Genomic DNA, 26,893 nt, shown 5'->3' with positions numbered 1-26,893 from the left:
CTTTTTCACAGAGAGTGGTGGATGTATGGAACAAGGTGTCAGAGGTGGTAGTTGAGACATATACTATAATGACATTTAAAAGGCATTCGGACAGGTACATGGATGGGAAAGGTTTAGACGGATATTGGCCAATATGGGCAGGTGGAACTAGGGTAGATGGGGCATGTTGGTCAGCATGGGCAAGTTGGGTTGAACAGCCTGTTTTCATGCCGTTCCATGACCACGTTTTGAATGAAAAATCATATATAAACCACAAACAGCAACTATCCCAGAGGGACACTACTAGTCCAGGCCTCCTGTTCAAAAAACAACCTTCCACCACCACCCTCTGCTTCCTTTCATAAAGCTAATTCTGTATCCAATTAGCTAGCTCTCTCTGGATCACATGTGATGCAACCTTCCAGAGCAACCTACCAGGCAGAAATTTAACAAAGACCTTGCTGAAGTTCATGTAGACATCGTCAACCTTTTGCCCTCGTCAACCTATTTGGGTTAGTTCTTCCAAAAACTCAATCAAATTCATGAGACAAAACCTCCCATACAAAACTATTTTGAGTATCCCAAATGAGCCCCAGTCTACCCGAATGCATATATTTCTTATCCCTCTCCAGTGCCAACTTAATTACCACATATGTTTGGCTCACCTACAGTGGAATTCAGGGGAAAATGTCAAGAATATTAGCATCTGCATTGCACCCATTGTTCATTCTAATTTTAATTAATATAGCTTTATTCTAATAAATTCATTTTATTTTGGTCTGTTCAATTGCACCATCAATATAAATACAGTAGCTGGAAGAGTAGATTACAGACTAGATATCTTATTGTGAGCTAGTCAAGGATCAAGAGTGTTTAAATATCAAATGTACCAGTAATGAAACAATTGTCATGTATTCTTGTCTGAGGTAAGGCTTAGTTGTGACTAGCTTGCGGACTCACTCTTCGCTCGGGGCCGGACTTCCTTTCACGTCCGGGCTTTCCCCGCTCTCAGCCGTCCCCTGCAACCGGGCTTCTCAGCTTATCTCCGCTTCTCTCGCGATTGGCTTGCTTTCACGACCGGGCTGACACTCCTTCCGGCCGGGCTCACCCCGTTTCGTCGGTCTTGTTCGACGCCGGTAGTGGCTCCACTGTCCTGTTTGAACCTTCCTCTACTACTTCGTCGCTACTACTCTTCTTCTGACACCATGTCATGTATACCCGTCTGAAGTAAGGCTTAGGGAGAGACCCTCTTCTTTTAACATGTCATACAGCATTTCGATATGTTTACAGCATTTCATCATCACTTTTACAGTGTTTTTTACAGCACATCTACATAATTTTCACATTTGTGTCTGTGGCTTGTTCCATTGGGACTGCACCTCTCTACAGGTCCCGCTTCTCTGCCCACCGTTGGCTCTCGGGATGACCTGGTTGCTGCCATGCTGGTCGCTGCTTCTCCCGTTGGGACTGCACCCGCCGTCGGGGCTTGGTATGCTCCATGCCAGTTCCGCTTCTCTGTGGGACTGCTCCCCACCGTTTTTTTTTCTCTGGGCCGGTCCCGCTGCTTTTCAGGACCGTTCTCCTGCGTCGGGGCTGCACCTCGCTCCCCTGCGTCGGGACTGCACCTCTCTCCCCTGCGTCGGGACTGCACCTCTCGTCGGGACTGCACCGTTCCCCTCTCGTCAGTCGGGGCTGCACCTCGCTCCCCTGCGTCGGGACTGCACCTCTCGTCAGGACTGCACCTCGCTCCCCTGCGTTGGGATTGCACCTCTCGTCGGGGCTGGGTATGTACCCTACGCCCCTTACGCGGCCGTTTTTTCTCGGGGCCGGTCCCGCTGCTTTTCGGGACCGTTCCCCTGCGTCGGGACTGCACCTCGCTCCACCGCTGGCCACTCCAGACCTCCAATACTGCTGCTGGCTCAGCTGTTGCTGCTTATTTCTGGCCTCGCTGTCTCCACCGGCTGGCTTTTGCTGCTTTGCTGGCTCTTGCTCTGGAACACAAACCCGGTGTGGACGTGTCTTTTGTGCGAGTCACAACTAAGCCTTACTTCAGACAAGTATACATGACAACAATGAAATTATTCCTTGCTGTAGATTTACAGGCCCATTAATACAAAACACACAAATAGATAAACAATAATCAAATATACATCAAATTAATAGGTAATTAGACCATAATAGTGCAAGTTCAATGTCTGTAGTGCATCCAAAACAAAGCCCATTGAACATAATATTTGCTGAAGTTGTGGTTAGTGTTGTGCAGTGTTCAAGAGCTTGATGGTTGCTGGGAACAAGCTTGGATGTCACAGTTCTGAGGCTCCTATACCTTCTTCCCGAAGGACGCAAATCCTAACACCCCAAAGCCTTTTAACAATTTATATGTCACACGCCCAGTGCACGACGGAGTACTTTCCACTGCATGAAAACAGCTCAGTGTCATTTAAGATAAAGCTGGCTGCTTGACCGGCACCTACCTACCACCACCTGCATACTGATATGCAGGCAAGAACTGCAGATGCTGGTTTAAATCGAAGGTAGACGCAAAATGCTGCAGTAACTCAGTGGGACAGGCAGCATCTCTGGAGAGATGGAATGGGTGACGTTTCAGGTCGAGGCCCTTCTTCAGACTGAAGACATTTTATGTCTACCTACTGATATGCAGGGTTGGGTGGGAAGGGGATGAGTGAACCAAGGAGTTGTGGAGGGAGCAGTCAATGCAGAACGCAGAAAGGAGTGCAGATGGGAGGATGTGCTGGCGGTGGAATCACATTAGCGGTAATTGAAATGTTGGAGGATAATGTGTTGGATGTGAAGGCTGGTGGGGTGAAAGGTGAGGATCAAGGAAATTCTATCCGTGTTCTGTCAGAGGGGTTGGAGGGGGCGCAAGAGCAGAATTATAGGACATAGAGGAGCAATGCATGATCACTTTAGAAAAGTACTTTAGCTCTTCACTGGCACGTCTACTGCATATCTATCTTCTTGACTAACCAATGGCATAAAACATAGTTTTTGTTCTGCAAGGCCCAGGAGATATTTTTCCAACAAAAAAGATAGTGACTGATTTTAGAAAAATCCTGGTTCTTTAACAAATTGGGGAATTTCAAGAAATTGGAATAACATCTGATTTTACCAAAATATTAATGGAATTTTCTGTTGGTCACAATAAATATCACAGAATAATTGTGTTTCATAAAGCTTCTTTCAACATAGCTGAACATTAATATATGGATAAATAACTGAACCTTATGAAATCAGCAGACAGCAGTCTATGCAGCAGAGGCCTGATGACATTGTCAATGATGGGTTTCTCAAAACAAGTTAAAGATCCTTCACAGTATACTATATGCATTAAATATTCGATTTCCTACACTGCCATTCTTCATCTTGTATTAACACACATAAACATGCAATAAAAATATATTTCTTACCAACACTGACTCTAGACTTTAGCAATGTCACACTCGTTGTATATAGGAGCTATGTACATTAATGGGCAGATTATTACAATTAAAAGATCATTAGATATCACTGCATCTACATTACATGTTACAGTCGAAGATAGGTGACAAGTTTTACATCACTCTTAAATGCAAATAGCATCCAGTAAGTGATGTTTCTTCATTGTATGCCAAATACATTTTAAGTATTCCACAAATCATTGCATCCAATGCCATAGAACAAGGTAATTTACCTGCAGCTTTAAAGCAACTTGAATGGATAATATTGAGAATAAAAATGCTAAAACTGTAAGAGAAATCAAATCAAAGCCTTGCTCATTCAGGAAAATATAAAGTGAATAACCAATGCAGATACCCCCAAAAGTAACCATCCGAGTAGAATTTCCAACCACAGAATTCAATAACAAATATGCATTCATTATCATTAGACGTAATGAAATGCACTGCAATCAAATAACGTAACCGTGTTTAATAGACTTTTATACAAACCCATTAAACCAAGTAAATCATTCAACTAAAACAAGAGGAATTGTATTCTGATGCAGACACAGAAAGCTAGGTTGTGCAGTCTCCACGTAAAAGCACACTGTGAGCAAACTGCTACCCCTTCGTCATTCAAGTATATCACACTTCTCAGTTGTATTATGCTATGTGAAAGCATGATGGAAATCAGCACTGCTAAATAAACAATACTTGCTTCCCTGCTTTCATGTAGTAGCTTTGTCTTATGTTATTCACTCACATTAACTCACCCAGCAGCATCGTGTTCAATGCTAATGAAAGGTGGTCCAAGCAGTGCAGATTTTCTTAAGCCTCCAGTGGCACAAAAACTATTACAGAGATGAATAGAGCAGTCTCCTGAGCTTTGCCTATTTTCTTCACACAGGCGTTTGAATCACACTGTGAAGTATCAGATCTAAATAAAACACTAACTATGGTGCCTGCACCCTGTGGGTGAATGGTTTCTTCACAGTCGACAGTTTATCGTTACAAAACCAACACTATAACAATACGAGACTAACACTGACCGCAGCTGAGCTAAAGACAAGTACATGAGGGAAGTACGTGGAAAGGTCTGCCAGGATAGCAGAACCCTACACTCACTGGACAGCAATTCAGCTGGTCTTGAATTGCATCAAATCACTGCTCCTAATCACAGCTAATCTGCAGGCTTTCACATAGCAGTTTAAGAGCTGTTCAGTTGCAGTGTGAAGGAGCTTTAGGCTTTGTGCTCATGTCCATAGTAGCAATCTCTCCCCTCCCCCACCCAATATGAGGCGCAGCTTTATACAGTGGCAAAAATAAAACATATTTCTCACTTTCTGCATGAAAGCAACATCATTTTGTAAGCCTCCAAAATTGAAGCCAACAACATAAAAACATAGAAAATAAGTGCAGGAGGAGGCCGTTGAATGTTATTCAATATGATCATGGCTGATCATCCACAATCAGTAACCCGTGCCTCCCAATGTCCCTTGATTCTGCTAGCCCCTAGAGGCTCTATCTCATGGGCCTGTCCCACTTAGGTGACTTTTTAGGTGACTGCAGGAGACTATACAGTCGCCACATGGTCGCCACATGTTCACGGGTGGTTGCCGGGGAGTCGCATTCATGGTCATGAGTAGTTCCCGCATTCTGGGAACTAGTCACGGCCTCATTATGGTCGCCACAAAATTTTCAACGTGGAAAAATTAGAGGCAACCAGATGAAGCCGTGACTAGTTCCCAGAATCATAGAATCATCCCAGATGTTGCTTTCAAAGTTGAAAAATTAGCGGCGACCAGAATGAAGCCGCCATGGAGAGTAGCGAGAATGTTTTAGACAGCGCTCCCCCCGCTTGCCCTGTCCCCAGCCTGTTTATGTACTGGTCAGATGGCATCACCATACTTGTGATTAATCACTTGATTAGCCTCATTAATGGTAACATAAAATGGCAGTGAAAATACGAAAGGCCTTATGCATTCCCAAACATGTGCCACAATTGATCGTGTAAAGATCGTGCATCTCCGTTGCTTCCATTCTCTATAATTTTACTATAAAATATTAGTCAAAGAGAATTGTGTCTTTTAATTGTTTTCTCACGAATAACCAAAAACCTTACAAATGTAACTTAATATGGGGAAGTGTGATGTTATGCACTTCAGTTAGAAGAATCAAAAGGCAAACCATGATCTAAATGGAGAAAAGCTGCAAATTAATGGAGTACAGAGGTGTTCTTGTGAATGAGTCAGAAAAGTTAGTCGGCAGGTGCAACTGGTTATTTGGAAAGCAAATGGCACCTTGGCCTTTTCTGCAAGGCTGTTACAATTTATAAATGTACAGAGAGGAAAAAACTGTGAAGAGAAGGGTTTGGGAAGTGAGTTACTCTGATAGAGAGCCATTGTGGGCACAATAGATCAAATCTATGATTCCAATTTGTCAAATGACTAAAGTTGTGAGTTGCTTCTCTTAGCTCTCCACAGGAGTTCCCTTTTCTACTGGAATCCAAATCAGATACACGAAGTCTGGAACTCCACTGTCCTGGGAAAAGCAGATCTCCGCACGTTATAAGTGCACAGGCATAATTTAATAGATAATAGACAATAAACAATAGGTGCAGGAGTCGGCCATTCGGCCCTTCGAGCCAGCACCGCCATTCAATGTGATCATGGCTGATCATCCCCAATCAGTACACCGTTCCTGCCTTCTCCCCATGTCCCCTGACTCCGCTATCTTGAAGAGCCCTATCTAGCTTGAAAGCATCCAGAGAACCTGAGCATCCTCCCATCTCTAAGGCAGAGAATTCCACAGACTCACCACTCTCTGTGTTTCCTCGTCTCCGCTCTAAATGGCTTACTCCTTATTCTTAAACTGTGGCCCATGGTTCTGGACTCCCCCAACATCGGGAACATGTTTCCTGCCTCTAGCGTGTCCAAACCATTAACAATCTGATATGTTTCAATGAGATCTACTCTCATCCTTCTAAACTCCAGAGTGTACAAGCCCAGCTGCTCCATTCTCTCAGCATATGACAGTCCCGCCATCCCGGGAATTAACCTTGTAAACCTACGCTGCACTCCCTCAATAGCACGAATGCTGTTCATCAAATTAGGGGACCAAAATTGCATACATACTCCAGGTGTGGTCTCACTAGGGCTCTGTACAACTGCAGAAGGACCTCTTTGCTCCTATATTCGATTCCTCTTGTTATAAAGGCCAACATGTAATTCGCTTTCTTCACTGCCTACTTGTACCTGCATGCTTACTTTCATAGACTTATGAACAAGGACTCCTAGATCCTGTTGTACTTCCCCTTTTCCCAACTTGATGCCATTTAGATAGTAATCTGCCTTCCTGTTTTTGCTAATAAGACCAGTGGTTATGGCTTCCCACTAGGAGGTAATTGATTGACTGTGCTAGGCTTATCCAGCTTGTTGTAGGAGATACACACGTAGCCAATTTTCCACCACTGGGTAAATGTCAGGGTCCTGGCAAGGCAGGGATGGTTTGCCCAGAGAATCTGTTACTTGTGATATGCAGGAATTCAGCACAACTGCCAGATTTTGTCGGATCCCACATGACTTTGTTGTGCCAAATCTTTCACCAGCAGCTCTTGTTATGTGGAATGCCTCCAATTACCCGATTATAGACATCTTATAAAAATTGAATGGAATCAAATACCTGGCATATTTGACTGGACAATTAGAAATGTCTGCACTATTTGCAGAGAGAATCTGTATTCTTCTCTGTGGTTTGTATGTTTGTCAACATTCAATTTAGTATTAACAAAAAATTCTTATTGTAATGTACATTGTGCAAGAATAAATAGGAGAACCATGCTATGCATGGTTAAAAGCTTGTGTCAAAACCAAAGTGGTTTCAGTTTAAATGCAATGCTGATTATTGAGAGTTATATCCTTTTAGTTGACCGCAGTTGTGTGTGCAAAAAATTAGGCCGGATTCAATCATGTTCCTAAGGGAAATGGCTTTCCAAAACTGTACAGACTCAACATTAAGCGTTTGCCCAACTGACGGGGAAATGAATAATGTCACATTATTACATCGGAGATCTGCCAATGTTGAACCCAGGTGAAACAGTGGGGAAGAACAGAGGAAGTTTATTTTTCAACTAATTACATGATACCTGCAGACACAAAGAACTGCAGATACTGGTTTACTAATAGGACACAAGATACTGGAATGGGCCAGGCAGCATCTCTGGAAGACATGGATAGGGGATACTTCAAGTTGGGACCCTTCTTCAGACTAATTGTAGTAGGCAGGAGAAAGCTGGAAAAGAGGTGGGTGTGGGACAAAGCCTGGCAAGTGATAGATGGATATCAGGGAGGGCGGTCACAGAGTTGGTTTTCAGTTGTGTGGCCAAAGGTCAGAATTGAAAAGAAGATGAAGGGTTGTAAGATAAGTACAGAAGAGGTGCAAAATATGAAGAGATATAGGTGGAATTGAACAGGGAGAAGATGAAAGGGGGTGGTATAGTGGGAGAAATGGGTGTGAAGCCAGGTGAGGCACAGGGAAGTGTGAGAAAAGGGGTTGATTTGTTATCGAAAATTAGAAAGTTCAGTGTTCACACCATTGGGTTGTCAGCTATTCAAGCCGAATACGAGGTGCTCGTTTTCCGCTTGGGTAGTTTATAACCCAATGACATGAACAATGTATTCTCTGATTTTATGTAACAACTCGAATGCATTTCGTTGTCTCTGTACTGTACACTGACAATGACAATTAAAATTGAATCTGAATCTGAATCTGAACTCACCCTCTCCACTCCATTTTACACCGCCTCTCTTCCCTGTGACCCACCCAGATGCACACCAAACTCTCCCACTGTTCTACACGTCCACCCTTCCAACACTGTTGCTCTGGGATCACATTTTACCTTTCTTCTCCCCATATCTCAAAGGACAAAGGACAAAGGACATTTATTCTCAAATACACCAATTGGTGGAGTGAAATTTGAGTTGCCATTTTAGCACACCAATAAAAATAAAACACTACATTAAAGAATTTAACATTGAACATAAAAACATCCCCCCACAATTGTTCTCACTGTGAGGGAAGGCAGCAAAGTACAGTCCTCTTCCTCTTGTTCACCCACGGCCGGGCCTATTGAGGCCTCCACAGTCGCCGCGATGGCAGCCCGATGTTACAGGCCCTCTCGCCGGATGATGGAGCTCTGACGTCGGGAGAACACGCTCAGCGGCTTGCAGTGTCTGGAATGGCCGCTTCTCCCCCGGAGACCGCGGCTCCCGAAGTCCACAGGCCGTGCTGGTCGGAGCTCCAACACTAGCGATCTCGGCGAACGATCCCAGGCTCCGCGGTGTTTAAACTCAGCGCCGCACGCAGCTGGACGTTCCTTGACCACAGCTCCGTGATTTAGGAGTCGGCGGTCTCAGCACTCCAGAGCTTACCACACGGCGACCCGGGTAAGGCATCGCCCGCTCCACGATTGTGCTTCAGCGCTGTGCCGCCGCCGCCGAAGCTGAGGTTCTGGCCGGTCCTGGCAGGAAACGCCGCTTCAATCCCGTTCGTAGTCCTGAGGAAAGGGCAAAGATGCGGCTTGGAAGAAAGCCACATCTCCGACCAGGTAGGGACCGAGAAATACAGTTTCAAATGTCATCCCTCATGAATATCACACAGGGCATGCTGTAGCCAGCATTACTTGAGCTAAAGGTCGGTCGACTGGTTTCTTTATTATTGTCACTTCTATTACAGCCTTGTCAATCTGAAATGTTTCCTTGCCTGCAAATCTGTGCCGTTCCCCTCACTGCTCTGGTCCACTCACCCACACTTTGCTGGCTAGGTTGCCTTTTCTCCAAGTCTCCTCCAGCGCTGGTGCAAGATCTAGGGTGGTCATGGTGGCGCAGCGGTAGAGTTGCTGCCTTACAGTGAATACAGCGTTGGAGACCCGGGTTCAATCCCGACTACGGGTGCCATCTGTACAGAGTTTGTACATTCTCCCCGTGACCTGCGTGGGTTTTCCCCGAGATCTTCGGTTTCCTCCCACACTCCAAAGATGTACAGATTTGTAGGTTAATTGGCTTGGTAAATGTAAAATTGTCCATAGTGTGTGTAGGATAGTGTTAATGTGCAGGGATCGCTGTTCGGTGCAGGCCTGGTGGGCCAAATTGAGCCTAAAGCGACTCTTGATGACTCTATTTCAAGACCCGTCTCATAAAGCAAATTGGGAGGAAGACATAAAAGACCATTCCTCATGCTTATAGCGAGAATGTATCTTTCGCCACTGTTATGCCACACATTTTTACAACCTTTAATTAACATGAAAACAATATATCTATATTCGGTGTTGCATTAAATCAGAATTTCATAAATACCGTATGGTCCAACATCCATTCTGTGTTGTCATTGATCTGGACTTAATGATACTCCAGTGGCAAATTAGATTATGTACCTTTTACAGGATCTTTTCCCTGATTGCACCCTCGTGCTTATCATATACCACATCTTAGTGTATCAACATGACGTTGAGCATGCACCTATGCATATTCACTCAATCACTCTTTAACCCATAAATGCACAGGGTCTATAGATAGTTGATACCAAACTGAAGAGTTAATAACGCCTTGCAAATCTCCTGCACCTCCAACTAGAGATGACATTTGCATGTTCCCACCTTAAGCCATAGCATCTTTTTTGCAATATAATGACATATTTATTGATCAACTACTGGAGCAATGCTGAATACTGTTTGTCCATCATAGTGGCTTTATTAGCTTCAGCTGGCAATAGCGTTGTATTATCAATGACCTTCATGACCCTTATTGTTTGTCATTAAGTATGCTATTACATTGCCAGTTAGTCTAATGAATAGGAACTCCTTTATAACCACAAGGCTGTTCCAGGTTTCTATTGATTCCAATCTGTTGCCAGGGCGGAGTCACAGGCCAACTATCTATTTTTATAACAACCTAATTTACTGGATAGGAGAGAACAATTCCTCAATTAGCTTGAGTGAGTGGATTTTAGCCAAATACAGCATCAAAATATAATGCAGACAATACATCACAAGTGTTTTTGAACTCTGAGTAGTCCTTTAAATGATTATTGTTATCATACTGTTTAAATTGCCTCATCATAACAATGCCTTCAAATATCTCTGATGATCATTGTACATGGAAAACCCTATGAAATCAGTTTGATCACCCTTCTTTCATAATGAACAGGCCACACCTGCCATCATTTTGAGTCTGCCCTGAACAGCAACTCTGGCCATAATTCTGACCTTGCCTTGAAAGACAATTCCCCATATCTCCGAGCCTGTCTCAAAAGCAACCTGGCTAAAATACTGGACCTGGCTCAACACTCTTCTGGCCAAATTCCAACTTTCTTGGAATACTAGTATTGTCCAGTTTACCTGGTTAAAATGCCTCTGAGTAGATGACAATGTCTCAATCATTTGTGTATTGCAAAACCATCATACAGCCCTTCTATAGGTGCTGCTGCCATACTTTAAGCAGCCCTATACAAGGCACTGCTGGCGCGGCCTAGAGCAATAGGCCGGCACTGCCATAGACTTGGCATCCCCATTATGCAGCCCTGTTACAAGGCGCGGCTGACACGGACTCTCTCATCTGCCCAACTGCCATAGACTCAACACCCCCATTAAGCAGCCCTGCTGCTGGTGTGGACTTTCCCCATAGTCCCCCACTGACACAACTCCTGATGTTAGGATGTATGTAGCTTGACCCTCCTCTCAATAGGGCTCCATCCTGGTCAATCTCCACATTTTCCATTTTACCAGAAGGGAACCCTCCCGGCACCAGGACTGACCAGTTGGGTCGGTTTACCCCATATTCTAGGGACCTCTTCAGTCTGGGCACCGCATTGCTGGTGGATTTCCCCTCCCCCGGGAATTCCAGCACCCAGATATATATATATATTACCGGAGGGAAAACCCCTACCGGCACCAGGACTGACCATTCCGGTCCGTTTAACCCCTTACCTGAAAGCCGCATAATCACTGGATTCCCCTACCCGGGAACCCCAGCCTCTATATGTATATCGGGGAAAATCCTCCCGACACCCAGCATATATATTTATATCGGGGGAAAACCCCCCCCCCCCCCACCCCGACTCCCAGTCTACTGGAGGTCCCCTCCACGGGAACCCCAGGATTATCATTCATATCGGAGGGAAAAACCCTCCCGACTCCTGGTCTACTGGAGGTCCCCTCCCCGGGAAACCCCAGTATTCATATTCATATCAGGGGGAAGCCCTCCTGGCCTACTGGAAGTCCCTTTCCTTGGGACACCCCCGCATAAGTCTTTATTGTCAGAGGGAAAACCCCCTCCCGGCACCCGGCCTGCTGGAAGTCCCCTCCCTGGGAACCCCAGGGTCTATGTGCCTTTCGGAGGGAACCCTCCCGGCACCCAGAGCACCTGGAAGCCACTGACCCCCGACAGCGACCATCTCCCGCGGCACCCGACAAGCCAGCTACCCGCCCTTGGCGGCAAGAACCGAGATTTTCACGCAGCCCATAGCTGGTTCCCTCGTCGGGCCTCGCGAATCCTCCGGCAGGAAGCCTTTGGAACAAGAGGTTCCTGCAAGGAATAAAACAGGTAAGAAACAAGCTTACCTGACGTTTAAACTTACCGCGTTAGAGGAGCTCCTGCTGCCTAACCGGTCGCCTGCACCAATGCGTCTGACGTAATGACGCACGTGCAGCTGAACGGGTTTCTTCACATAGTCACTCACATGACTCCAAAGTAAAATAGTTGGGGCAGATGCAATTACAACATTTAAAAGATATTTTGGCAGATATGTAAAAAGGAAGAATGTTAAGGAAATGGGTCAAATACAGGCAAATGAGACCACCTTAGATGAGCACTTGGTTGGCCTTGATGTTGGGCCGAATGGCCTGCTTCCATGCTGTATGACTTTAAACATCTATTAATCCTTTTAGCTCATTGAACTGATGCAACAGGCAAAATAAGTGTATTTTGTTACAATGTGTCTTGTGGCATTAGAGGTTATGGTATTGTATTGTGAAACAATATTTATTCTGATATGAGGTGTATTTGGACTCATAATCCAGTGAAGATTGATTCTGCGTCATGTCAAATTGGAATTCTTTGTGTGAATTGTGATTTATTTTGCAGATTATGGTTTTAACCTTGCTGAGCCCAAAATTCCAGGGCTTATTGTCTATTGTTTATTATGAGCAGGCTTCTGAAACAGAAGCCATGTGACTCTCTCATGCGAGACATACAGATGGAATAAAAAGATGGAATTTAGAATTGCGATATGTCAGGTATCACCAATAGAGAGAAAAACGAATGGTGAACACTTCACATTGATGACCACTTGGTGGAATCTGTGCTGAAACAAAACTAGCCTGCAACTAAACACCGTTCTTCTGTCTATCAATGGAGCTCTGGGTGCTAAGTATTTGATTCTCCGTGATTCCACAGCATATGGAAGTAGCAGCTAGCATTTGTTCTGCCTGCCACCCAACAACAGATTGTTAAATTACACCTCTATACTTTTCAAAGTCATTCACCAAAAATCATGCCTGTCCTGCATTATTTAGCCCCTTGTCCTTCCCATATAGTTATTATGTCATGGGAGGACTTTCTTCACTTCAGAAAGCTAAAGTAATTGAATTTAATTTTAATAATGGTCTGAGGTTTAGCAACAACCTCAATACTTTCTCAATAACAAGGCAATACACTTGAGTGTTACACTCAGGTAGCCATCCGCAATGGTGTTGGCACTGGATCCTACTGAGAGGCAAACCTCCTCCCGCCATTTCATAGAATGGAACAGGACCTCAAAAATTACTCTGTGTCTTATTTAAATCTTCATCCATTAAAAAGTACAAAATTGAAAAAAAAAACTAGATTTTAAAATGTTATTTAGAGTACAAGCTAAGTTTATGCAATTAATTCTCATGATTTAACCCTCTCAAGTTTGTATAATTTTAGCCAAGCTTCTATTCAACAGTAAATTAGAAAGATGTTTAATAAATAAATATCTAGCATTATGAAACTTAGCAGCCTTTATCAAATCACAACTAAATGCTTGTGTGTACGGCTTGAATCATTGATGTTAATTCAAAATCACGGAACTGGTGTCAAGATCAATAGATAACGAGTAAATACAGCCCCACTAGGTGGGATGTTTCAAATGCTATTCATTTCATGCTCCCAATTAAGGTTAATATTAGAGAGGTTCAATTAAAGAAGTGCTGGTTGAATAGAGAAACCAGATTCAACAGGTGGCACCAGCAATGGCTGCCGCGCCAACAATCTGTCTGCCCTTCCTTCTTTGTGTTTTAATAGTATGTATTAAATGTATGCCTTTAGTGTTCTTTAGCTTGTTTTATGTGGGGGGGGGGGGGGGGTTTGGGGGAAACATTTTCTACTCTCACTTCGACGGAGATGCAATAACACCAGGGTGTTGGCAGCCTTTGCTGGAGACCGACCTTTGAGAACTCCACCGCGGGTGCCCATGGAGCTTTAACATCATGGAGCACGCGATCCCTTTGCCAGAGATCGACCTCGGAGCTCCAACTGTGGGTGCTTGCAGACCTAACATCACGGAGCTCGCAGTCTCTGGTCAGAGACCGACTTTGGGAACTCCAAGCCGCAGGAACTTCGACCACCCCGACGCGGGAGTTTCTATCACCCCGAAACGGCAGCTTTGACTGCCCCGATGCGAGAGCTTCAATCGCCCAGATGCTGGAGCTTCGACCGCCGTGACGAAGGAGCTATGACCACCCCGACGCAGGCACTACAACTATCCCGACGCGGGGCCTTCGATCGCCAGCTGCGGGAGCTTAGATCGCCCCGACGGATGGTTCGACTGCCCCGACTGCAGGAGAATAAAGAGCAAGAAGATTGGTCTTTTTTGCCTTCCATCATAGTGAGGAATGTGGGGAATCCACTGTGATGGATGTTTATGTTAACTTTTATGTAGTTGTTTGGCTTGTTGCTTTTTTTTTGTATGGCTGTATAGTAATTGGCATATCACTGTACCTTAATTGGTACATGTCACAATAAAAGACCTTTGAAACCTTTGAGTAAGCTGTGAGGAAGATATTTACATCAGAAGGCACAAAGTGCTGGAATAACTCAGCGAGTCAGGCAGCATCTCCATTGAACGTGGATAGGAAGCACTCCGATCCAAAACGTCACCTATCCATGTTCTCCGGAGATGCTGCCTGATCCGCTGAATTAATCCAGCACTTTGTGTCTTTAATGTAAACTAGCATCTGCAGTTTCTTGTTTCTCCATGTTTACATCAGTGTGAAATAGTTTTCATTCCATTTGGTGAGTGTTCCTTGAGATCATCCTGAGATGCCTTCCATCTTCTAACTCACCACCACCTCCCAATCTTCCAAGCAAAACCACTCTTCCTGCAGTGGGCCATATCTGCTCAAATTAATGAGCATATCCTTGTTTCAAGTTCAAGCATTTCTACCTAAAAAAAGTTTAATTTTGCATTGAATGATCTTAGCATGAGATACTCAAACCTCTGAAGTGTGACATAATGCTTCCCATGGGCAGAAGAGCCTGATGATATATTACTGTGACATGATTTATCATGGCAAAAAGTGCTACGAATCACAAGCAAAGTTGAGAAATTCACACAGACAGGTGCTGTTATTATAGTACATGAAATAAATTGAATGCTTTCACCTTTAACATTGATTTCATGCAGTTCGAACAAAGTCGCTATGAGAGTTCAGGAGCTGTACAACAACATCTGAAGACTTCAGCTCAGAAGAAATAACAAGTAGACAGTTTACACTTCACTCTTTTATGTGAAGAGTGGAGAATTTACAGAAGGGGTAGGGCATAACTTTAGCAAATCTGAGAAGGAGCTGATGACTGGTAAAATCCAGCTATGAAAGGTTAAACCATATCAATTTTTTAGCCAGCTATACAATATAATGGCCTTTTCAGACCCCAAGAATTCTTATGTTCAGATGGTACGGAAACAAATAACAAAACATAACATCTTCCGTTCTCTGGTTCTTCTTCCTTCATTATCTCAGTTTGAACATTGTCTGAAATCAGATCTGAATGCAGGTTGCTAGAAATACAACAATCAGTCTCAGAATTGCCAGAGACTGGGGGAGTCATTTTAGCTCAGCAAAGATAATGAATCAAATCTAAGTCAGATGTCAAAATGTGTTCACTCTGGTTAGCTGTGAGACAGGAGAAGCATGGCACTTGATTGTCTGTTCAAATATTATAACAGGGTTTCTTTCCTGACATGTAACCAGTTTGCAGGTGTAACGCCATCCATAGGACTGAAGGTGATAGAAACAGATAACGAGAGAAAAATAAAAGGTATAAGGAGCCACCTGGAGGGAAGAGAACAGAAATGAAGAGACAGGGTGGAAAAGTGATAAAGGGAGTGATAAGAGGCTGCAATGCCGAAATGTTACAAGTAGAGAGGGTGATATGTTGAACCAAATAAGGGAGGACTGATGGGCAGATGCAACCAGTTGGGGAAGGTGAACATTATTCAGCCAATTTCAAGGCCATCAAGATACTCAGTCACTGTGGCAAGGAGGAGCAGTCAAGGAGGCTCTGACTGGATCTGGATCTGGATGTAGTACGCTGAAAAGCTCTAGATAGAGCATCACTCAGCACTATGATGATGGCGGACATGCTGGTTGAGGTGGAGATGCTTTTGGAGTGCATCTTTGTATGTGTTAATGTTTTGGAGATCTCTGATGCTGGCTGGTAGGATATGCTAATCCCTTGCTGTCTTGAAGACTGTAAAAGTGCCTTTGGAGTTGTCATTGCTTGTGTACTAAGCAGTACTAGGAATGTGTTGTCCATGCTGGTGGTTTGCTGCTGACCCACCCCGATCACCATCCTGTGATCAGCTATGTTCAGAGACTGGAGAACTCCAACTTGTCAACAACAACCCATATGGCTTCAGACACCTAAGATATGGGTTGTCCCACAATTTGTTAGTTTCTCTATCTTTCTTCTGACTTTGCTTTGCCTTAATCAAGCCAAACTTCCACCTGAAGAAACAATTTAACAAAAGGTTATAATTATAGTTTTTTCAGCAACTACTCTCTTCCTTTTTCTTCCCTTCACCAAATCTCTTCATCTGTTACACACCCCCACATCCCTTCACCAACCCCACTTGGTATGAGAAGGTCAGTGCAAGAATTACTGAATTAGTTCATTGCGACTGACTGACTCCAGAGGGAACAAGAAAGCATAATTTCAAAATTACTTTAACTGTGTAGTCTAGAGGTTTAAAGTAATTGTCCTGTTTTTTTTTTGTACTTCGAGAATTTTCCTTGCAGTAAGGCAGATAAATAAGTTACATACTTATCCTCACTGTGTACTGTAAATATCCCACCCATCATACCACAATGTGAATTTCTTATGAATATTCAAGGTGACTGCTAACATTTCCAGTGTGTGTGTGAGTGTGTGTGTTAACATGTGTGTGAGAGCACGCATGATTGAATGAATGAATGAATAAGTTTATTGGCCAAGTATGTACACATACAAGGTATTTGCCTTGGTGCTCCGCTCGCAAGTAACAACACGACTTACCGTAACCAATTAAGAATAAAAAATAAAACATTAAAACATTAAGAATAAAACATTATAGTTTAAACATGTGAATGAAATAAAATATCAGAGCTAAGGAAGGCTACAGACTTTTGGTTATTGAGTCAAGCCAGTGCTCATGCAAAAAAAGCTGTTTTTATGTCTGGCTGTGGCGGCTTTGACAGTCCGGGAATGCCTTCCAGAAGGGAAGTGCTTCAAAGAGTTTGTGGCCAGGGTGAGAGGGGTCAGAGATGATCTTACCCACTCACTTCCTGGCCCATGCAGTGTACAGTTCATCAATGGGGGGAAGGTTGCAGCCAACAACCTTATCAGCTGATCGGACGATTTGCTGCAGCCTCCGGATGTCGTGCTTGGTGGCTGAGCCAAACCAGACAATGATGGAGAAGGTGAGGCCAGACTCTACGATGGCTGTATAGAATTGGCCCATCATCCTCCGTTGGGCCTTTTTGACTATGGAGTCGATGGTAGCCCCCCAGTTAAGGCCTTGGAGATGATGGTTCCAAGGAACTTAAAGGACTCCACAGATGTGACTGTGGTGTTGTTGGTGGTGAGTGGGGTGAGGGGACGGGGAGCTCTCCTAAAGTCTACAATCAATTCCACTGTCTTAAGAGCATTGAGCTCCAGGTTGTTACATAGGCACCAAGTCGCCAGCTGTGTTACTTCCTGTCTGTAGGCGGATTCCTCCCCATCCTGGATCAGTCCAATCAGGGTTGTATCATCCGCAAACTTGAGAAGCTTGACAGAGGAGTCTGTGGAGGTGCAGCCCTTGGTATAAAGAGAGGAGGGAGGAGGGGAGAGTACGCAGCCTTGCGGTGCTCCTGTGCCGAGGGTTAGTGGGCCCGAGATGTGCTTTCCCAGCCTCACATGCTGCTTCCTGATTGTCAGGAAGTTGGTGATCCACTGACAGAGGGGTTCAGGCACAGTCAACTGGGAGAGTTTAGAGCGTAGTGGCTCTGGTACGATGGTGTTGAATGCAGAGCTAAAATTAAAAATGCTTGCATAGGTCCCCTGGCGGTCTAGGTGCTGGAGGATGAAGTTCAGGCCTAGGTTGACTGCATCATCCACTGATCTATTGGCCCGACATGCAAACTGCAGAGGGTCCAGCAGGGGGGTTTGTGATATTTTTCAGCTGGGCCAGCCCAAGTCTTTCAAGGGTCTTCATGACTACAGAGGTCAGTGCGACAGGCCTGTAGTCATTAAGACCAGTAATCCTTGTCGTTTTGGGTGCAGGGATATGTGCATGTATGTGTCAAAGGAGTCAGGAAAGATTTGCCACGTGTTTTTTTGTTAGTCTTGAAGACCACTCATTTGACTATAAATGGCCCCACTAAATTTAAAACACAGCAGAGCAGCACTAACCCTGAACATGGCAGTAGCTTTGGCAAGGTGTTGACAAACCATTGCAAAACATTCTTATAAACAGATACAAAGGACCAGAGGTACACAAAAATGCTGGAGAAACTCAACGGGTGCAGCAGCATCTATGGAGCGAAGGAAATAGGCGACGTCTCGGGCCAAAACCCTTCTTCAGACTGATGGGAGGTGGGGGGGGGAGAAGGAAGGAAAAATCTACTGCATCCGCTGCTCTAGATGTCAGCTGATGAGGTTGGAGGAGATACAGGCGAACCTTTGTCGCACCTGGAACGACTGCTTGGGTCCTTGAATGGAGTCGAGGGGGGAGGTGAAGGGACAGGTGTTGCATTTCTTGCGGTTGCCAAAGGACCAGAACCTGTTTTAGCTGTGTGTCAGGATGCTTATCTGCACTATTTACCTACATGGAATAAGCAGGCACTTGGTATTCGCTATGTTAGATGCTGAGATGCCTGGTTTAAGCCTCAGAAATAAATGTGCCACTTACAGATTCTTACTCTCATATTCTTCAAGCAACCGGCTTCGTTTCATAAATAGTAGGTAACATCTGTTTACACACCATAACAGCAGACATTTTCATCAGGATACATAAAACACAAGAAATGAGATTTTGCTGATCGTTGCAGCATCAATGAACCCTGCTGTTCTGAAGTACATTTGGGTAGCAGGACCCAAACACAGTGATCGCTGGTGCTCCAGATCTCTTGCCAAGTGGTGAGGGAAAAATAACTTGGAGGAAATGAGTGAAAATAAAACTATTTCCCAGATGTCTGTCATACATGATATTCAACATTGGGCGTGATGTATTCCTTATGTTATTGTGGAGAACACGGAAGGTTATGGGTCACATATTTTTGATTCAATTTCTGTCAATAACACAGAAACAGGTGCCAGAACATGTTGACAATGTAATCATGTGTAAATCTTGACAGGGAATTCAATTCAATTCAACTCAATTACCCTTTATTGTCATTTAAACAAGCAAGGTTTGAACGAAATTTCGTCCCTGCAGTCATAACAGCAAAAAAAGACCAAAACACACAATTAACACAATTCCACATAAACATCCATCACAGTGAATCTCCAAACACCTCCTCACTGTGATGGAAGGCAAAAGTCTTATCTCTTCCCTGTCCTTTGTTCTTCTTCCGTGGTCAGGCAGCCAAACTGCAACGTCGAGGTGACTGGGGCTCCCGATGTTAAAGCCCCCGGCGGGCGATGGTAAGTCCCGCGACGTTTTAAGCCGGGCTGGGCGATGTAAGGCCCTGCTCTGGGCCGATTCAAACCCTCGATTCGGGCGGGAGAAGTTGCCGTTGCGGGAGCTCGGAAAATCGGTCTCCCACCAGGGACCTGCGAGCTCCCGACTTCACCATCCACAGGACCCGCGGCCGAAACTCCTAAGCTCCAAAGTCGTGTCGCAGCCGCAGCCGCAGCACCGCCACAACTCCGATGTCAGCCAGCTTCACGATGGTGAGTCCGCAGGCTCTACGGCTGGAGCTCTCAGGTCAATCCCATTTGGAGGCCGCCAGCTCCACGATGTTAGGCCTAACGACAACGGAGACACGACAAGGGAAAAGTCGCGTCCCCGTTCAGGGAAGAGATGAAAAAGTTTCCCCTACCCGCCCCCCACATATACACAGTTAAAATAAAAACCAAAAACATACTCCTAACAAGACAACAGAAAGAAAAAAAGACAGACGGACTGCAGGTAGCCGCTGCCACAAGGCTCCACTACTTCTGGAATGGCACCAACATTATGGTCAATCGAACAGGAAATACCCAGACCTATTTCTCAATCGGCAAAACTAGAAATGCATGCAAACTCTTCCAAACATAAATTCTTTCTTCTGAAATTTTTGCCAGCACTACTGACTTTCTTAATATCTATTTTCTCGGAAAATGTTCTCAGGAAACTCAGATAAGTACACGAGACTCAAAAGCAGGACTCAAAATGTGTGATCGTCAATTTTGATTACAAAACAAAGGTGGTCGTGTTCAAATGGCAAGAGACTAACTGGTGTTAGTGATCAGAGACCTGGGTTTCCTTGGGAGGATAGTCTTTCAGGATAGAGAAGATAAGAAATATCTTCACACAGGATCTTTAAAGTTCTCAACACTAGCGAGTCGTGGAGGCTTACTGGCCATATATATATATATTCAAGGCCAGGGAGCAACAGATTTTCAGAGAATCAAGGAATAATGATGCAAAAACGTAAACTGTTGGGAGGAACTCAGCTGGTCAAGCAGCATCTGTAGAGGGAGAAAGCGATTGATGTTTAGTGTCGAGACTGAATCAGAATCGAAACTGTAGAGGGAAGATAGCTGGTTTAAAGGGGTGAGAGGTAGAACCAAATTACTTGGTGATGACGGACAGAAGGATCCAGAAGGGGAAGGGGGAAAACCAGACAGAGGTTGGTGGGTGAGAGATGAAAAAACAAGAGGAATAAAAATTAGGCAACAGGAGCTGAGGGTGGGGGGGGGGGGGGGGCAGATAGAGGCAGGAAGGTGATGAACGGAGATAAATGGAACCAGCTAATGGACAGATGACAGGCAGATGGAGCATATGGGAGGAGATAGGAAGAGTAGCCCAGGAAAAAATAAATCAAGCAAGACAGGTGTGTAGGTGATGGGCAGATGGAACCAGAAGGAAGAGGGTAATACATCTAATTACAGGGAGGTATGGGGGGATAGGACAAAAACATTGAACAAATTGCTTGAGTGGACAGAGGGAGTAGGAAAGAAAGGTGGTGGTGGTCACCTGAATTTGGAAAATTCAATGTTGTTGCCATTGGGTTGGAGGTTACCCATGTGGAATATAAGGTGTCGTTTTTCTAACTTGTGTTTGGCTTCACTGGGGCCAAGGGGAGACAATCGGTAGACCATGTGAAATGACATGCAACTGGAAGCTCATGGCAGTTTAAGGATAGAATGCAAGTGCTCTACAAAATGTTTGATAACGTCGCCGATATAGAGGAGGCCACATAGCGAGCAGCAAAATCAGTTCAGAGAACAGTGCTGAGGGAAAAGATCAACCAAGATCCTATTCAATGGTGGAGCAGGCACAAAAGATTAAATGCCTACTGTTTCGTATGTTTTAATGGTAATCATCATCTGGAACACACTGCCTGGAGGCAAAGGAATAAAAAAACAATGTAATGAGACTCACTGGATTGCTCTAGAGATGATTTCAGATCCACAAACCTAGTCCCAGCACACTGAAGTTAAAATCCTGCCCTGTTGGATTATTTATGGCAAATGAACTCAGTGAATAGACAAGTCGAGAAAAATTTGCTCATTCTTTTTCCCACTCCTCTCCTCATTCATTCTTTCACAAATCTGCCTGTGATCGATGGATCATTTGGATTAGAGATTTTTCAGTCCGCTGTTGGTGAATGTGAAGGAGATGATTTGCATTGCCCTCGGTCACGAATGCGGCACAATATTGCGGTACCGGCTGTAGGTTACTTCCAGCCATGCTTCCTCTATGGCTGCAGTGAGGTTCTGTCCCACGTTAGGGAGGAAGAGTTTCTATGATTCTTCACTGCCCTCCATAGTACATCAAGAAAGACATCAATTAAATAGTCTTACCCATCCAGAAAAAGAGGTATCAAAGGCAAATGGTATGCTTGCCTTCATTGGTTGAGACATGGAGTATAAGAGACAGGAAGTCAGGTTGCGGTTTTACAGAACTATGGCTGCATTTAGAGTATTATGTGCAGTTCTCATTGTCCCACTACAGGAAGGATGTGGATGCTTCAGTGAGGGCAGAGATGAGGGTTGTCAGGCTGCTGCCTGGATTAGTAGCTGTAAGGAGAGGTTGGACACACTTGGATTGTTTTCTCTGGATTGTCAGAAGCTGAGGGGAGACCTAATAAAATGTTATAAAATTATGAGAGGCATAGAAATGATAGACAGTCAGAATATTTCCCCCAGGCTATAAATGTCAAAGACTAGAGGGTATAACTATAAGATCAGAGGTGGAAGTTTAAAGGCAATTTGACACAGAAAGTGGTAGGTGCCTGGAACGTACTGCCAGGAGGTGGTGGAAGCAGATAGGAGAGTGGTGTTTAAGAGGCCTTTAGGTAGACACATAAATATGCAGGGAATGGGGATTATTTAAGTAGGCTTTATGTTTGGCACAATGTGGATCGACCGACGAGCCTGTTCTTGTGCTGTATTTTCTACATTTCATGTTCTATACCACAAATTTATATTTCAACTTCTTATCTACATTGTAGAGGTACAGAGGAAACATAGAAAATAGGTGCAGGAGTAGCCATTCGGCCCTTCGAGCCTGCACCGCCATTCAATATGATCATGGCTTATCATCCAACTCAGTGTCAACTCAGGAGGTTGCATCAAGCAGGTCCACCTCACATGGGCCCTCACACTGCCATACAGACAGACACAAAAATAAAATGCAAATTAATGTACCAAGTTAAGAGGTAATCAACAAACACAAACACAGTAACATTTCAATTTTCCTGCAAAATTGTGGATCTAACCTCCTCCCAACTTTTCTCTGAGTAAAATATTAAGGTCTACCTTTCCATACTGACCACATTATTTCAATGGAGAAATGTATTCCTTCAGTATATTTGTTATGATTTCACATGATTACCACCAGTTATCTGAACTATCAACTTGAAAGTATTATGGAACAGACTGGATAAGCCTAAAATCCAATTCACCTCCGTCAATAGATAGGAAGACTGAAGAATGTAGCAAGTTCAGTGACTGCCAGATTAGTACTACAGTGAAGCTAATTTTAACACACTACAAGTGGAAGTGGAAATGAAGTTTCCCAGAGGACTAGCACAACTGTCTTTTTTAGAGAATGCTGCAGGCATCACTCTTGCAAACACAGAAACGTTATGTCTGTCTTGAAGGAACTTACTTTTAAACACAACAGAAGCAATTTCTCATGACAGTCATTTATTTTGAATTTGTAAATTGTTCAATAAAAATGATGTAACCATCTACCATGTGTAAGAAGGAATTTCAGATGCTGGTTTACACCTAAGATAGATGCAATATACTGGAGTAACTCAGTGGGTCAAGCAGATCTCTGGAGAAAAGGAATAAGTGATGTTTCGGGTTGAGAGAGACCCTTCTTTAGAATCTGATGAAAGGTCTTGACCCGAACCGTCACCTATCCCTTTTCTCCAGAGGTGCTGCCTGGCCCGCTGAGTTACTCCAGCATTTTGTGCAACTATCCACCATGTTGCCTGTATTCATGTGAATCTGTCAATTTAAAAGATGTTCCCTCGAAATACAACACAAACTTCACTGCTATTCTTGAGAGTCTGTTTTTTTCACAAGAAAACAACAAATTTATTCTTAAACTATTTTAAAAAAAATGAAGAGGACAATTACAGATAAATAATTAGTGAAATAGTATGTATTCACTGTACTTGGGTCGCTATTTTTCAAATGATTTTCTACATGTATAGCCTAGAAACTGAATCATGTAGCACATTGGTTTTGTGTGCAAACCAACAGTAAAATAAAAATCAGTTCTAAAGCAAATATAAAGGATTTTTTGCAAACTATTTTAAATGACACCGTTTTTCTTCTGGGATTGCCATGTATGTTATACACTAATGTTAAGCACAATGGTGTGCATTGAATGCTACTGGATGCTACATCGCTGATATTGAACCACATGTATGTGATACAGATCATTTATGCAGAACCAGGCATTCATTACACTAATGCTTTCTTGTTAGTTAAAAGGGAGCCCACCTGAGGAGTCACAAGCAGAGAGAATCCAGCACAGTGCACCCACATTAAACTGGTTAAAACGTCCTTTAGATCGCCAACCTGTAGCCCTAACGCTATATCTATGACTACATTCCACTGATCTCCAACCTGAATGTCATCAACCAGGTTTATTTCAAGAAGCCGGTATTTTACAAATTAAAACTCAACAATTTTCAGGGGTGTCGGGGGGGTTACGGGGAGAAAACAGGAGAATGGAGAGGAAAGATAGATCAGCCATGATCGAATGGCAGAGTAGATTTGATTGACCGAATGGCCTAATTTTGCTCCTGTAATTATGAACAAATTTTGTTGCATAGGACAGTCTAAAGTAATCTACTAACGCATTTAGATCTCAGCTGGAACATTGAATGTCCAAGACATCATCTGAAAATATACTAACATACAAGGAATTTGATTTGATGAATGCACAAATTCCAACTTTTCAGGTGATCTTTTGCTAAAACACTATGTGTTACATGAGCAGATTATTATCATTGCTGCTATTATTCATCCAGTACCCTTTCTTGCAAAGTAAGACATGCTCGTGTGATACACCAGAGCATCACAGCTTCAGAACGTCGCAAGCAATAACTTCCTGAAGGGCTTGCTTGCACACATCTCGATGCCCTCCGGGTAAGTGTGATGGGGCAGGTTAAAACACATTCATCTCAACCTACAACCAAGTGCACATACTAAGTCACTAAAACATTAGCTTAATGGCCCAGTGGCTGACTAAATGCAAGACAGGTTTATTTACTGCCTTGTCCCATAGCAATCTACCAGACATGGTCACTTCCAAAACCCCAGGAAATTTGGACAAACAAGAGCAGCTGACAGAAACAGGGACTGGCATTTAGCACTATGGGAAGGACAAACTCAATCCCTAGTTTAATGATTACCAACTGGGACAACATTAATCCAGGAGTAATTCTGGTGTTTTCTCCAAAGGAAGAAGATAAAAAATTGAGACGATATCCTGAATAACAGCATGTTTCTGCAAAGAAACATTTTAGGTTTACTTTCAATAAAACTCTTGTGATAGCTCAATTGTGACTCAAAAGTCGTAGTTTTTATCATGTTTAGGTTATCTCTTTACTCAACATTCAGAAGTTCACAGGGTGGCGCCACCTGCAGTGGCTGCCTCGCCAACAGCCAGTCCGTCCTTTCTTCTTCTTGCTATTTTTAGTTTGTGTTAAAAGTATGTTTTAGTGTTCCTTGGTTTGTTTTATGTAGGGTGTGGGGGGAAACTTTTTTTCAATCTCGTACCTCGACGGAGATAGAATTTTTTTCCGTATCGCATCTCCATCTGCATTGCGGACTAACATCGTGGAAGTGGTGGTCTTTCTGGGAGGCCGACCGCGGGCATCTGCGTGGCTTTAACATCACAGAGCTTGCGATCCCTTTTCCGGCGATCGAAGCTCTAACCGCTGGGCCTGTGGACTTTAACTGTGAAGCCCGCAGTTTCTGGTAAGAAGAGGCCGACTCGGGAGCTCCATGCCGCAGAGAGAATTTCAACCGCCCCAACGTGGGAGCCATTCGGCCCTTTGAGCCTGCACCGCCATTCAATATGATCATGGCTGATCATCCAACTCAGTATCCTGTACCTGCCTTCTCTCCATACTCCCTGATCCCTTTAGCCACAAGGGCCACATCTAACTCCCTCTTAAATATAGCCAATGAACTGGCCTCAACTACCTTCTGTGGCAACGAATTCCACAGATTCACCACTCTCTGTGCGAAAAATGTTTTCCTCATCTCGGTCCTAAAAGATTTCCCCTTATCCTTAAACTGTGACCCCTTGTTCTGGACTTCCCCAATATCGGGAACAATCTTCCTGCATCTAGCCTGTCCAACCCCTTAAGAATGTTGTGAGTTTTTATAAGATCCCCCCTCAATCTTCTAAATTCTAGCGAGTACAAGCCGAGCCTATCCAGTCTTTCTTCATATGAAAGTCCTGACATCCCAGGAATCAGTCTGGTGAACCTTCTCTGTACTCCCTCTATGGCAAGAATGGCTTTCCTCAGATTAGGAGACCAAAATTATATGCAACACTCCAGGTATTGCGCAGAAAGAAGGGAAAGGAAGAAGAAAGGAAAAAGAAAATAAAGAATTTTGAAAAAGCAAAAAGAAAAACCCCTGAACTAACAAAGAAGTGAAAAACAAAGCGGAGATATATCCCACTACCCTTCCCTATGCCCTTGTTAACTTAGGGCAGACCTCTGTCATTCCCAATATCATTAATTTTGAATCTGACTCCAATTGAATTTTGAGTGTTTTACAAATGGTATTGAATATTCCCATCCGGAATTTGTATTTTTATACAGGATACAAAAGAATGGCTTAGGGTAGCTTCTTGGAAGTGACATTTATCACAGAGAGGGGAGACAGTTGGGAAGATCTTGTTCAATTTGGTCTTTGAGTAGTATAACCTATGCAATACTTTGAATTGTATCAGGCAATGCCTGGCATTTAAAGAACAGTAATGTATGTATAGTAGGCTTTCCTCCCATATATCTTTTGAAATGGGTAAACCCAGCTCGTCCTCCCATGTTCGCCTACAAATCTCAGAAGGTGGGGTGTCAATATTTAGAAGAATATTATAAATGTAAGATATCAACTTACTTGTATTGGCATGTCTATTTAAACAATCGTCTAATATATCTGGACCCATAAGAGGACAGTCTTGTGTATATGTTTTCACTTAATCTCAGATTTGAAGGTATCTAAAAAAATTGTTGGCATTCAAGTGATATT

The sequence above is a fragment of the Leucoraja erinacea genome, chromosome 2 (genome assembly GCF_028641065.1).
Source record: "Leucoraja erinacea ecotype New England chromosome 2, Leri_hhj_1, whole genome shotgun sequence".
Taxonomy (NCBI): Eukaryota; Metazoa; Chordata; class Chondrichthyes; order Rajiformes; family Rajidae; genus Leucoraja; species Leucoraja erinaceus.
This window is presented reverse-complemented; position numbering follows the sequence as displayed.